Here is a 15,061-nt window from a genome sequence, read left to right as displayed (position 1 = left end):
ATTTCCAGCAATTCTACTTTCAGTGTTTCACATTTAAAGCACCCAGTCAATCACACCCACTTACTGCAGACAGAAGGTACACTAATGAATTTATCACTTGGTTTGTTTCCAGATGCTCCACATTAAGCATCCCCAACTCCCACATCAGTCTAGCCCTATAAGCCCTTTTTGAGAACATCTTTGGCTCTAGACCAGAATCCATTCAGCTTAGCTCTTCCCACAGGTCTCTGAGCTTAGAGTTAAGGAAAGGAGCAAACTGAGCAAAGGGAGGAATGTATAGAGGAAAAGAAATATACACAGGGATGCTGGGTGGCTCTGTTGGTTGAGCCTCTAACTCTTAATTTCGGCTGAGGTCACGATCTCCGGGTGGTGGGATTGAGCCCCGCATCAGGCTCTGTGCTGAGTGTGGAGCCTGCTTGGGATTCTTTTTCTCTCTCCCTCAGCCCCTCTCCCCACCTCACGTGTGCACGCTGTTATAAAATTTTAAAAAATACACAAAAATTTTTTAAAAACATACAAAGTATTGTTTACCTTAAGTATAAAGCAATCAACCTATCCCCCACCCCCATATTACCATTCAAGTACTACCCTTCCAAGCATCTACTTCAATCCAAGCATTTTGGGAATTATTTTAAAACTGCCTTGAGGTTAAAATAGGATTTGGGGGATTTTAGAGATTTTAGTTTTAAGCAATCTCTACACCCAACATGGGGCTTGAACCCATCACCCTAAGATCAAGAGCCACGCCACTGCCTGAGCCAGTCAGGCACCACTAAAATGTCTGTGTCATTTTACAGACCCGCCATCTAATTAATCCCTAAAAACTCTCAAATACAATTAAGAAAAACAGCAGCATTCTAATTTAAAAGGAAGTCTGTATTTATGCCTACAAGATTTTGTCATTAAAAAAAAACAAAAAAAACAAGAAAAACATGGGAGTGCCTAGCTGGCTCAGTTGGCAGAGTGTCAGACTCTTGATCTCAGTGTTGTAAGTTCCAGCCCCACACTGTGTAGAAATTATTTAAAAATAAAATCTTGGGTTCCGGGGCGGCTCGGTCGGTTAAGTGTCGGACTCCTGGTTTCTGCTCAGGTCATGTCCCGTGCCAGGCTCTGCACTGATGGCACAGCACTTGCTTGGGATTCTCTTCTGTCCTCTTTCTTTTGTCCCTTCCCACTTGCACTCTTTCTCTCTCAAAATGAACAAACTTCAAAAAAATAAAATCTTAAAAAAAAAAAGGGCAAATGATAACAGCAAATACATGGAGAAATTCAAACAGCCACTATACATATGAGAATGTTCACCCACACTAGTAAGAGGAAAACATAAAATTAAAGTCACGAAACAGAGTTTCTCTCATTAGATTGAAGGAAAAAAAATTCTCAATACCAAGTGCAGACAAGGACATAGAACTCTGCTGTGATATAGCAGCTAGTAGCCACATGTGGCTAATCCAAACTGATATATGCTATTAAGTACAAAATACATACCATATTTCAAAGATTTAATAAAAGAGAATGCAAAAATATCTCATTAATTTGTACTGTTTACTTACTGAAATGGCATTTTTAATATACTAGATAAAATATAATTACCTTCACCTGCTCCTTTTTGTTAAAGTGGCTACTAGAAAATGTTAAGTTCCATGTATGGCCAATATTGTATTTACACAAGGCACCACCTGCACCATTGATATAGGGCAACAGAAACTTCTGTATTCCACTGGTGGGAGCTTAAGTTGCTACAGCCACTTTGGAGTTAATTGTGGAAATACCTAAGTAGGTTGTACAATGAGAAAAGCCTACAATTCAGCAATTACACCCCTAAGTATAGGCTCTAGAGAAACCCTCACACATATGTACCAAAAGACATGTAAACTGCATTTTAGCATCATTGCAGTTACAAAAATAATCCAAATGTCCATCCAAAGAGATTACACAAATGTGTTATAACTGTCCAATAGAATACTATATAATACATATGCAATACTATTAAAGAGAGGGAGAGAGCAACAAGGAAAAACCCTGCAAACATGCTGAGTGAAAAAAGTAAATTGTATAAAAAAGCATTCCATATACAATCAGGCACAAAAACTCCAAAATCTCTTAAAACAACAGTAGATGCTATTTAGACATAGATACGCACATGGAGATCATATATGTGAGGGTAGGCAGGCACAAAATTCAGGACAGTGGGAAAGAAAGGATGGAATCTGTGAAGGTAACAGAAGGGCTTCAAGTATGGTGGAATGTCCTATAACCTAAACTAAGCTGAGTAGCGGTTACTTTGGCGTTCATTATTCTTTATAACTCTTTTTATACCTGATAGATTTCTGTGTGTTTAACATATGATTGTACAGGCCATGTACAACACCATACTTTATGGATTTGGAGACACAAGCAGAAATTTCACAAGTCTCCCCATGTTAAAAGCAGTTATACCTTGAACAACATCAGGATGCAACAAAAGCTACAAACAATTATATGAACACCAAATACATAAACACCACTTTTATACCACTACTACCAATACGATGAGAAAAGGGGACAATATATACATACTAAATCAGGGATGAGCAAAACTTTTCTTTGAAGAACCATAAAATAAATATTTGGGGCTCTGCAGAGCCATATGGTTTCTGTCACAACTATTCAACCTGCCACAGCTGTGGGAAAGCAGCTATAGACAATACGTAAAAAATGAGCATGCTGTGTTCCAATAAAACTTTATTTACAAAAACAGGCAGGAGAGAAAATTTGCCCAACGAGCCATAGCTGGGTGACTCCTGTCTAGATACATCTTTTTGTTTTGTTTTTTTAAAATGTTTATTTATTTTTGAGAGAGAGAGGGAGAGACACAGTGCAAGTGGGGCAGGAGCAGAGACAGAGGGAGACAGAATCTAAAGTATGCTCCAGGCTCTGAGCTGTCGGCACAGAGCCTGACGTGAGGCTCAAACTCACAAACTATGAGATCATGACCTGAGCCGAAGTTGGGACACTTAACCAACTGAGCCACCCAGGCGCCCCATTAATGTTTATTTATTTGAGACAGAGAGAAAGAGAGAGTCAGAGTGCAAGTGGGGGAGGGGCAGGCAGAGAGAGAAAGAGAGAAAGAGAGAGAGAGAGAGACAGGGAATCCGAAGCAGGCTCCAGGCTCTGAGCAGTCAGCACAAAAGCCCAACTCTGGGCCGGAACCCACAGACAATGAGACCATGACCTGAACTCAAGTCGGATGCTTAACCAACTGAGCCACCCAGGCACCCCTAGATCCATCTATAAAAAAAAAAAAATCATGGGGCACCTGGCTTAGTCAGTAAAGCGTGTAACTCTTGGTCTTGGGGCTGTGGGTTCAAGCCCCACAATGGGTGGAGAGATTACTTAAAATCTTAAAAGAAAAAAAAAAAAGAGAAACCAGTAAATCCATTAAGTAAAATTCTAAAGAAGAAATGGATTTACATGGTAACAAAATATGCCAAGATATACCAGATAATCACAAAAGGGAAAATGTTACTTGTCCACGGGGCTATCTAGTAATCACCAACTTCATCTGTGATCAAAGTTAGCACCACTCAGTTTGACAATCAGGCACTTTGTGCCTTCTGATGTGAAGGATGAAGCCGCATCACCTATGAAGCATCCTGGCCAAAATGTTTAACCTGAATTTAACTCAGTCTTTAGCTCTAATTTAAGAGTTTACAGAAGACAAAGGAGTAAGTTTTAAACAAGACCTCAAAGAAATAATCAAATTCTGAATACAGGACATTTTACAAGATAATCAGTCTCTTCAAAAAGACAGTCACTTAAAAAAAAAAAAAAAAGACGGTCACTTTTTAAGTAGGTGCTTAAATTTAAAAGAGAACTGAGACACAACAGCAAATGCAGCACAATAATGCATGATGTTTCACTGGATCTTGGTATGGAAGGGAAAAGCTATGTAAGTCATTTCTGACCCAGCTGGGGACATCTGCATAAGGACGGGGATTAGATGACTTCTGGAGATTAGACAACCGTGTTATATATCATGATGACAATATCGTAGGTAGGAAGAAAACGACATTTGGGGAGTAGATTCATACTTAAGTATTGGGTGAAGTAACATGGTATCTACAATTTATTTTGAAATGTTCAGCAAAGATTATATAAAGCAAACATGGTAAAAATATAAATACTGTTGAATTTAAGTAGTGGGTATAGAGGTACTCAATGTACCATGACAATGTTCTGTAGGATTAAAAATGTTCATAAACTAATACGGCATTAGATGTAACTATGCTTCTACAAAAAAATTTTTCATAGTAGAAAGGCAAAAATGCATCGTGATTGTTAGTTTATTAAATTGCATTCATCAATCTCCTCTACAAATACTAGTTTTAAGTCTCCCCCAGAGTTCTCAAGGTTATGTATCAAATTTGACCCAAAAGAAACTCTTCTAAAGTTCATGACCTTGATGTTTTTTCAAGCACCTGCTTTCTAAAAGCAGAACAATTACAAGATACTCTATACTGCCATTTGATTTTCACACATTCTAAAAAGGTTCTAAATATATAACATATACCTCTGATTCCCTTATAGCATTTTTACTTATTACCTTGTATAATTAATCACATACGTTTTACTCCTTTCCTCACTCCCCCAAACAGCAGATTCAAATTATCTTTGTTCTCCAAAGTGCCCAATGCTAGCAGACAGTATTTATTTAGTAAATAAAAATTGAACAGCAAGAGATTTGTGTTCATACCTTTAACAAGTTAAGCATTCAGTCCTTGAGAAGGAATGCTAATCTCTCTCCTCTCTTCCTACTCCCTAGTCTACTCTCATTACAAGATACTGTTTCTATGAAAAACTTTACTCAGCAAGTATTTACAGACACAATATAGATACATGGACAGAGCAGCATACAAAACTAACACAGTTGTTGCCCTTACGTAGCTAACAAACTCTAACAGAAAATGAGAATCTTACAATAGAACTCTGGATTTTAGAATCAAAAGGACCTCAAGATATCATATGGTCCAGCCCTCTGCCTTAACTCAGGTAAAAATATTATACTGCAGATTAAAACTACTAAATCCTAGAAAGACTAAGTAACTCGAGAAGTCACAGAACCATTGATAGTTTCTATGGGTGGGGCACCTGGGTGCAGTGGGTTAAGCATCTGACTCCATTTCGGCTCAGGTCATGATCTCATGGTTCATGAGTTAGAGCCCCGCATCCAGCTCTCTGCTGTCAGCAGAAACCCATTTCTGACCCTCTGTCTCTCTCTCTGTCTCTCTCTCTCTCTCTCTCTCTCTCTGCCCCTTGCCCACACTCTCCCTCTCTCTCTCAAAAATAAACAAACATTAAGAAAAACAGTTTCTATGGGAACCTCAAACCGTGTCTTCTGCCTAGGTTAGGTACTCTTTCAACCTATCATGTACTAATAGTAACAGTAGTAGTCATAGTAACGACAACAATAACAGAAGGCACTCCAATGGCAGTGATTACGTGTGCCGGGCTCTATAGGAATAGCTTTACATGGACTGTCTCAGCTAACAATTTTATAAGATATGTTACCATTCTGGGGCACCTGGCTGGCTCAGCATGCGAGTCTTGATCTCAGGGTTGTTTGTTCAAGCTCCACATTGGGTGTAGAGATTACTTAAAATCTTAAATAATACAAGATTTTAAAAATTAAATATATATATATATTATCATTCATTTTACAAATGAGAAAACTGAGGTTTAGAAACATTAAGTAATTTGCTTTAAGTTATCCATCTACAGAGTGGTGGGACAGGAATACAAATCCAAGTAGTCCGACTTCAGTGTCCATGCTCCCAATCATCCTCCTTTTGGAGCTTTTTCCAGAAGCATAATCTGCTCCAAGTATAAAGCCTTCTTACATCTAATAAACACTTACAAACATACACAAGTAAACTGTGCTAAGCATTCTGCAGCATTAACTAAATGCATAAAGTAGCAAAAATTCAGAAATATGTATCTAAATGTGTTGAGATGTCTCATGCACATTTGTGGACAAGTAATTCTCACCTAGATCTGTGGGTATAGAATAGTTTTCATTCACATGTGACTAAGAAGGATTTTATGATTATCAAGGCATTACTCTGAAGTAATAGAGTTAAGGCCTAAAAAAACAAAATGAAAAGAACAAAAAAAACACGGTCTCCTAACGTCATCACCATTTGGCCAACTCCTCTGAGCATTTTTCAACTGATATACTCCTGAAGCCACTGCTATACAGCATCTCCCAAACTGTATTAGCCATAATATCATCTGACAATCCATTAAATATCACACTTATCTTTTGCTGGATTGGTTTCAGTCCTTGTGAAAACGCAGTATCAATGTTATTCCAGCTAGCTCTCTAAAATTAACTATGCATCTCTTCTCCTTCCTATTCAAAATATACCTTATGCTTGACTCCATAATTTGCCCAGGCAATATATGCCTGAACAAAAACAAAAGACCCGCCTATAAGAATTCCAGTCTGTAGGGTGATCATAAAGTCTGAAAACAGAGATATTATTTTAACATTCTGTACTGTAACATCAATTAGCCATTTATTGTGTACGCATCTGTGTTCCCAGACCTGGTGGCCACCCTGTACTTAAATAAAAATCAAGCACAGACAGAGGCAGAAAAAAAGCAACACAAAACAAAAGCACAAGAGAAGAGAAAATAACCTGAACCTAAAACACAAACATATCACTGAGAAAAAGACTCAAGATCCAGGATAAGAGCAATAATGCAATCCAAATCATCACTAATCCTTCCAAACCCCTAAGTCCCTTACAAACTAGTTAGATTGCACAAAACGAAAACAAAGAAATGGAGAGTATAACCGCAAACTATTCTATGTATTAAGCCAAAAGTTATCATTTCACTTCCACATTTTACTTCAAAAGACTCCAGAACAGATGACGAGAAAGAAATTAAACTCCACTTCCTCACACTTTGGACCTACAACCATCAAAGTGTTAATAAAATTCTGTACCATATCAATGAAACCAGTTACAAGAGATAATTTAGACATCAAGTAAGGCTTTGTCTTGTTTTTTAATCTAAACTATGGGCACATATTTCCAAATGTTGAACAGCTCAGTGAACCTGCTCTGACAGCACTGAATTTAATACATTCAAAGAGTTCAAATTCTTCTGCACATCAGCATTTTGATAAAAGTGATATAGTTACCAAAATACATTAACAGTGAAACTAGTAATTTGAGGGCTTAATTTGGGTGCTATAAATGAAGTCTCTTAGGTCTTGAATGGAACCAGTGCTCATTTTTATATTCAGGCCCTGAAATTAACACAAGTTGATTCGCTTTAAAATAAAATTTAAAAAAATCTCAACTCACTGCAGCAAGCAAGATCACATGAGAGTCTGGCTCAATGCCTCACAAATGAAAGCAAAAGACCGTTATGTATTAAAATAAAAACAAAGATCAAAGATCTCTCGTGCTTATCCTAAGTGTGCAATGGTTGTGTAAACTCAGGAAGAGACATCTTTACCAAACTGGATCATCACTAGGAAAGGTACATAACAGAAAGTAGAAAAATAAGCACCTGATTCATATCTAAGTGCAGTAAGAAATCCTCATGCAGAAATTTACAATGCAGGAAAAACAAAGGCACAACTTCAAGTTATACAGCACAGGTCTAGAATTAAGGGAAGCAGTAACAAATATACAGACCAATTTTAGTGCAATCAACTAAGAGACGGATTGGCTCCATCAGTTATCTTCAAAAGAACTGTCAAATAACCAGAAAACAGAGTAGCAGTCACAAATCAGTGACAGGAGCGCCTGGGGGGGCGCTCAGTCAGTCCAACTACTGAAGTCATAACCTCAGTTTGTGAGTTTGAGCCCCACGTCTGGCTCTGCACTGACAGCGTGGAGCCTGCTTGGGATTCTCTCTCTTTGCCCCTCCCCCATTCTCCCTCTCCCTCTAAAAATGAATAGACTTAAAAAAAAAAAAATGCATCAGTGACAATATTTCCAGACACTATAAAGGCCAATCACTCACCTTTCAAATATACTCACAAAAGAACACAAGAAAGAGCAACAGGGTCTTTTCTAAACACAAATGACAACGTATGTTTTATAGGTACATAGCAAGTTACTGAAACCAATCTTGTTAACAAGTCCTACTCACCCTGTTCCTATTATCCTACCTTCTCCCATTTTCCTGTCTAGGAACTTATCTATCTATCCAAGGCTGGCCAGTAAAAGTAAACACCTGAAGGCCCCAGCTTCTGGCGGGATCTCTCTTCGACCTTTGGCTCACCTTTTAAAATCTTTGGTACAATATCTCCCCCTTTCTACTTCCTCTTTCCATGTATCAGTTTATGTCTAGTTATAGAAAAACTCTTCTTCCCTCCTTTTTTTCTTCCCTCTCGTTTGTTAATAATAGTAAAGCTCTATAAGGGCACCTGACTAACTCAGCCAATGGAGAATGAGACTCTTGGTCTTGGGTCATGAGTTTAAGCCCCACACTCGGTGTAGAGCTTACTTTAAAAAAAAAAAGTAAAGTTCTCATCAGAGCTTCTAAAGTGTAGCATAGAAAACCATACATCCCAAATTTTCCACTCGTAATTTCGGCCATCCACAAAGGGAGTACAGTTGAAACATAAACTGAGGAAGTGTGTGTGCTATCAGAATGTAAAATCTATGAGGGCAGGGATTTTGTCAGCCAGAAATGGTGCTTTGCATATTAGAAGGCACTCAGGGAATGCCAGAATAATGCTTGGGGGTGGGGTGGCCACAGACTAAAAACTATTAAACTACATGGAATTCTTTACTTCTCAGTGGGTTGGTAGCCTAAAGTAATGGGAAGCTGCTCATATCTCAACTTGATCTCCCATACATTCTATCATTCAGAGTTGCTTTGAGTTCACAATTTCCTCTTTGTAAGGGACTAAGAAGAGCCACCTGTACTTAATAGATAACACCCTTCATTAACTCAGACTTGAGTGCTTTAATGAGAAGAAGGGGAAAAGAAAATTTCTTTGCCAAGATAAGTTAAATACCCATGAGCAATATGGACACTCCTAGATTCTCCTAGTTGTAAGAACATCTATTAACTACTCTTTTTCAATGTTAAGAGTGTACTTATACATACCTACATCAAGTAAATTAAATGCAATTAGACTTAAGAATCAGTGACATTACTCTCAAGCTTTAAAGTGCTTTGAAATCCTTTCGAATTTCACAAATTACTCTATATATCCTTTGTTAAACCTGCTTTTCAGGTTTGCACTATCACACAAAACCTATTCATTTAGTTTTTTTCTTCTATTACACATTTGATTATACCTGATAACATAACCACATCTTAAAAACAGAAAAAGTTTTCCACGAAGGAAAGAAAAGGTTTTTCATGTATCTATCATACAAATGCACTTATCATCCACCGGTAATTTGAAGCGGGGGACGGTCTATATAGACGAAAAACACAATACTAGACACAGGTTTAACCTGCCTGTACCACTGCCAATAATTGGTCCCATCTCTAAAAGTAAGACAAGTTCCTTAACCTTCAGTAGAAGTCTTCCAATGTTCATCTCTCTCTCTCCTCTAAATATCAGACCATGTATTGAATAGTCTTTTGTTCAAAGGGATGTAAAACAAATTCAATAAGGGTTATGTTTCCAAACTTTAAGGTCTTTAGATTTCAGAAAGAAATCAACTTAAAGCCAATAAATGTAATATTGATATTTCAACATACTCCCAAAAAAGCACTTTTGAGTCCATTTTTAGTAAGTTAATATTAAACTATTTAGTAAATAAGGGGTGCCTGGCTGGCTCAGTCAGTACAGCATTGTGACCCTTGATCTCAGGGTCAGGAGTTCAAGCCCCATGTTGGGCGTGGCACCCACTTAAAAAGAATAACTTAAAAAAAAAAAAAAACACAATTTAGTAAATGAAAAAAAGCTTTCAATTTGTAAACTGTGCTTTAAATGTTAACAAACCATGTTAAATTTGTCTAAATAGATTAACAAGTTAAAATCCCACTATTGATTGTTAAACTACTGGGTTCTTGAACTTAATTATTAAAAGGGTATCATTATAAAAGGTGTATGTTATGCCAAGAAATAATAAGATATTGTAGATGTGGCCACAAGTTAGCTGCAGTTAAAAAAGAAACATATTTACTTGAGAACTCCTCTGTGTCATGACCTACCATATCAGAGCAAAATGTTTAGGTCTCTGTTATTTAACATTAAATTTCAAGGGAGAAATAAAACACCCTGAAGTTTGAATGAAAACTAAAAAGAAGAAGAAGAATGAGCTACCTTATGCTATTTGTTTCTAAGGTTGTTAGATGATGCTAAAAACGAAATCTCATGATCTTTATAAAATCTGAAAATTAAACTACAGTATATAGAATACACTTCTGGAAAACTTCTTTACATCAAGAATTTAGTAAAAACTTCTTTTTATCATAACATTGATTCAACTACCTGATCAAATCACTCGACTTAGTCTAAAAGGTGATCTTCTTTGGGGGGAAGGAGAAGATATAGTTTAAACACTGAAAAGTGTAATTCAGGTCAAATCTACACAAAGAGGCTAAACCACATTAGAGATGTTTCTTTTGAGGGGCGCCTGGCTGGCTCAGTCAGAGCATTCGACTTTTTTTTTTTTTTTTTAAGTTTATTTATTTATTTTGAGAGGCAGAGAGAGAGCACACACATGTGCGAAGAGGGTACGGGCAGAGAGAGAAGGAAGGAAGGAAAGAGGGAGAGGGAGAGAGAAAGGGAGAGACAGGGAGAGGGAGAGGGAGGGAGAGACAGGGAGGGAGAGACAGGGAGGGGGAGAGAGAGAGAGAGAAACCCAAGCAAGCCAGCTGTCAGCACAGAGCCAGAGATGGGGCTCAAACACACGAACAGGGAAATCATGACCTGAGCAGAAATCAAAAGTGCGATACTTAACGGACTGAGCCACTCAGGTGCCCCTGGAGCATTTGACTCTTGACCTCAGGATCTTGAGTTTGAGCCCCACACTGGGCGTAGAGATTACTTAAAAAAACAAAACTTTAAAAAAGTTAAGAAAAAAAGAAATGTTTCCTTTGAAAAAAGATTCCAAAATGGCCAATCAGAGATATTAGCATACTTAGTCTAAAAGATCAAAAGTTATTTTCTTTTAAATCAATATTTTGGTATAAACAAGTATCAACAAACACAAATAAAGATTATGAAGTACCTTTTCTTCATCTATACTTGTTAGATCAGTATGACAGTTTATACAAAAACTACAAAAACCAGTATTCTCCAAATCCACCCTATTTCCCTTCCCTGTTTGGTCTGAGTACAGGATAGTGAGATGGAAAGTAGTCGGGTTACATTTCCAGGGTTTACCTAGTTTCTGAGAATTTTATCTCATATCCCCAATTAATCAGTCCTTTTAATCCACAACTCTACTGATATGATATATAAAATATATTCTACAGTAAAACTTTAAAGCTGCTAATATATTATTTCATTTTGACCCACATTCTGAAATTAGTTCATTAAGAAAAAAAAATAAAAAGAATCAAGTACAATGTGGGGGAGGGGGGAATGGATATCCAGAAATAACCACATTCTCCAACATTCTCTTCCTGCTAACCATAATTTTATATGTTATGCTAAGTATCACTTGAATAAATTTTGCTATTTGAATTCTGGAATTTAAAATAAGTTTATTCTAACTCTGACACTGTCAGTTGTTTCCCAACTCATTTTTGTTTAAAATCAGTGAACTGTGAAAGGCATATTTCACAGAAAAAGTAAAATACCATGTTATATTTTAATAAGTTAATTTTACTCACTTTACTAATTTATGAAAGACCACTAGAGTTAGAATTATACTTCTTTACTCTCTATTGTAGGTAGTATCACAAAATTCTTTAAAATAGTTACATGTAATATACAAATATTCATACAATGTAGATAATGCGTGTAACTAACACCAATGAGAGTGGGGGGAAAATTCACTCTCAGTGTCATTGCGCTAAAAGAAATGTTTACCAACCCATTTACAAGGGCACGTTTACAATTGTTCCACCATTGGCTCAATTTTTAATGAATCACCACAATCCCTAAGCGACACTATGGCAAATTCTACTCTTCAACGAGTATCACGAGACAGTCTATCAGCATCAAATTTTAATTCAAAAGACTTCGTAAAAAATGTACATTATAGGGAAAAAATGTACATTATAGGTAAACAAACTTTCAACATGAACTACTTTTTCTGATCCTTGTCAACTTGTGAATTAGTTTTTCTTAGAAGCACAGCTAGGTAGACATACCATTCCTTCAGATGATGTAATTTGTAGAGATTTGGTAATTACAATATGTTAACGACTAACATAAAATAATATTTATCGCCGTGACTATCAGACAAACTTTAAAAGCTTTCACCTATTCCTGGAGTCTTCGCAGAAATCAGACACCTGGTATGAGAAAACAAGTGTTGAGAGCTCTGCTGGTCATTTCTAAGAGATTAATGCAACATGGACAAATTCCACAGATTATATACAAAAACTGAGGAAATCTTAACCAAGGGGTACAAAAGATCACATAAAAACACAACTCCATGCTGACAATGCAACATGGAGAGCCACTGCAGAAACTGTGATAAAACTTTATGAGAGCAAAAATAAATGAAGAGGGGAAAACACAACCACCATTTAAAGAAGACACTGACAGAAGCAAAGAAGCACAGTAAAAATCAGGATTATCCCTGGGGGGGGAAAAATCTGTTGACAAAAAAAAACAAAACAAAAACAAAAACCCAACCTGTTCTAAATACTAAATTTTAGAAGTGCAATTGAAACAACACATTGCCCATTCAGGAGGCCTACAAAAATATTTCTTTAAAAAAGTTATCACCTTAATAGTGTAACTTCAACCGTATTTTTTTTAAAGCCTGTACACTTGGAAAAGATTATCATAATAATTAGAATAACTTGTCTCTATTTAGAAATGCTGTTTAAAAGCAGGCCAATGATAGGAACTCTGCTATTGCACAACAGAGAAAGTAAATGAAATAATGTCCATTAACATTCAGTGTTGATGGTATGTTGCTCAATCTCCCAGAACATAGGGACTTACAGTATCTGCCCTCTACAATTTACCACTTCTACGTCCGTGCAGTAGCTCAAATAAAATGAGTTCCTGTGTTAATCCCACAATAAACCTCAGTAATTCTCACATCACAGTTGTAAAGGTTTGTTAACAAAAAGAATGTTTTTCCCAAAATAGCTACATATCACTAAGACTACTCAAATTCCTAAATAATCCTTTTACAAGTCTCCTGCCAACTTTATTTTGATACATTAAACATGTGGAGCCTATTTTAAAAGGTCTTTAACTGTGACTTCATGAAAACAGCTTCCTCGTTGTTCATCTAATGTCTTCTTTTTAAAGTTTCCACGTTGTTTTTAGGCCGACTTGAATACTTATGAATCTGGGCCGACTATCAAATGCTTAAGAAGCAGTTTTGCCAAGTAAGATGGGCAAATGTTCTAGATCTGCTAAATCGGACAATAAAGGTCAGGCAACTTAAAAAACGAAATAACTTATTTCCAACATTCACTGAGCCCCTCTTTTTTAAATTACCTTGGTGTTATTCTCACATTTAACGTTTATGAATACAACCTACTTTTGAAAGGACATTAGACCCAATTATATTATTTAAAAAAAAAAAACTGATCTTCCATATAAAGCCGGTTAGTCTACTCTTAATGGGCCTCTGGAAGATTTGGGGTACTGAAGGCAGAAGTTTCATTTAAAAACTTTTTTGCGGAAAAGAATGACATCCGAAAAGGACTGCTGGGGAAGGCAGGGAAGAAGAGCCCGGAGTCACCAAGAAGAGAAAGAAGCAATTTAGAGCTACTAAGAAGGAGGTGGTGAGAGGCAGAGAAAGAAGAACGAGAAAGAAGATTTAACAAGGAAGTGAAGTGGAGCGCAGAGTGGGGCAAAAGCTGATGAGGAAACAAATGTAAAAGGTAGGGTTTTCAAATAGGCATGATCCAGGAAGGGATGAGTTAAAGCCTGGAGTAGCCCTAGCCCCACTGCTTTGGTGTGAAAGAGACGCTCGCTGTCTGAAGCAGAAAACAGGGGGAAAGCAGTTCACTTCCAGGCGTTGGAGCAAAGTAAATTCCCTGCCCCGAGCCTCTCCCAGCCTTGGCCGAGCGCGGAGGCGGCGGCTGGGGAAGGGGCCTACCCAGGAGCCAGGCTCCGCGTTCTGCTCCCCCAGACTCCACGGCAGAAAGAAAAAAAAAAAAAAAGGCGAGGATTAGACAGGTAGGGCCCACGACCGCAGCCCGGCGGCGCCCCGAAAACGGTCCGGGGCCTCGGCGGTGCCCGCGAGCCGTTTCCCCTGCGGCGGGGCGCGGAGCGGCCTTACCTGGGGCGAGGGAGGGAAGCGAGGTCTAGGGCGTCCGTTCTCGCCCGCCGCAGAGAACCCCTGCTGCACTCAACCCAGGCTTCCGACTGAGGCGCGACCCTGCCTCAGCCGCCGCTTCCCCGTCGGGGTCTCGGCCACCGCCTCCGCCGCCTCCGGGGCTGTTTACACCGCCGGGCCCCGCACGCCGCCGCCGCCGCCGCTGCCGCCTTCTCTCCACCCTAGCGCCGTTGCCGATTCGGCCGCCGCCACCTCCTCCGCCGCAGCCTCGTCTCTCTGGAGCATCTTCCAGCCACCGAACCCTGAGAAGCAGAGAGTCCAGCCGCGCCGGCAGGAAACTCCCCCGCAACTGCTAGGGGGACCAGGCGGTCAGAACACCGGCGGCTTTTCCGCCATTGAGCAGCAGCCGCTCGGCTCCTTCTGCAACCCCCTCCCTGCACCCTCTCCTCCCCGCCCCTCGGGCAGCCCCGCCCCCAGATCCCACCCATTGGGAACGGCACGGCCTCTGGCTGCACCCGGTTGGCTGGGATTCCCGTCAATCAGCGTCCCCCTCCCACTTCGGCTGCCCCGTACCTCGGTACTCAGTTTTCCCCGCCCACAATGCCCCGCCTCTCAGTTCCTAATTTCCCATTGGGCACCAGTGACCACCTTCAATTGGCAAGGTCAACTAT

At 39.0% G+C, this 15,061-nt stretch overlaps 1 protein-coding gene across 3 annotated transcripts in view; it reads right to left on the bottom strand.

Moving 5' to 3' along the window:
* The window catches only part of PPM1B (protein phosphatase, Mg2+/Mn2+ dependent 1B), an 82,892-nt gene extending 68,085 nt beyond the window's left edge, over window positions 1-14,807 (bottom strand). For all 3 annotated transcript variants that reach the window (XM_047069477.1, XM_047069476.1, XM_047069478.1), the window contains exon 1: window positions 14,394-14,807. The gene's annotated coding sequence lies outside the window, so the exon portion shown is untranslated. The remainder of the gene's footprint in view (window positions 1-14,393) is intronic.
* Between the last annotated feature and the right edge of the window lie 254 nt (window positions 14,808-15,061).

The sequence above is a fragment of the Lynx rufus genome, unplaced genomic scaffold, assembly GCF_022079265.1.
Source record: "Lynx rufus isolate CCGP_SWC_20201006 ecotype Redwood Valley unplaced genomic scaffold, mLynRuf1.p SCAF_8, whole genome shotgun sequence".
NCBI lineage: Eukaryota > Metazoa > Chordata > Mammalia > Carnivora > Felidae > Lynx > Lynx rufus.
The sequence above is the reverse complement of the archived record's forward strand: the minus strand, read 5'-3'. Positions and strand labels throughout refer to the sequence as shown.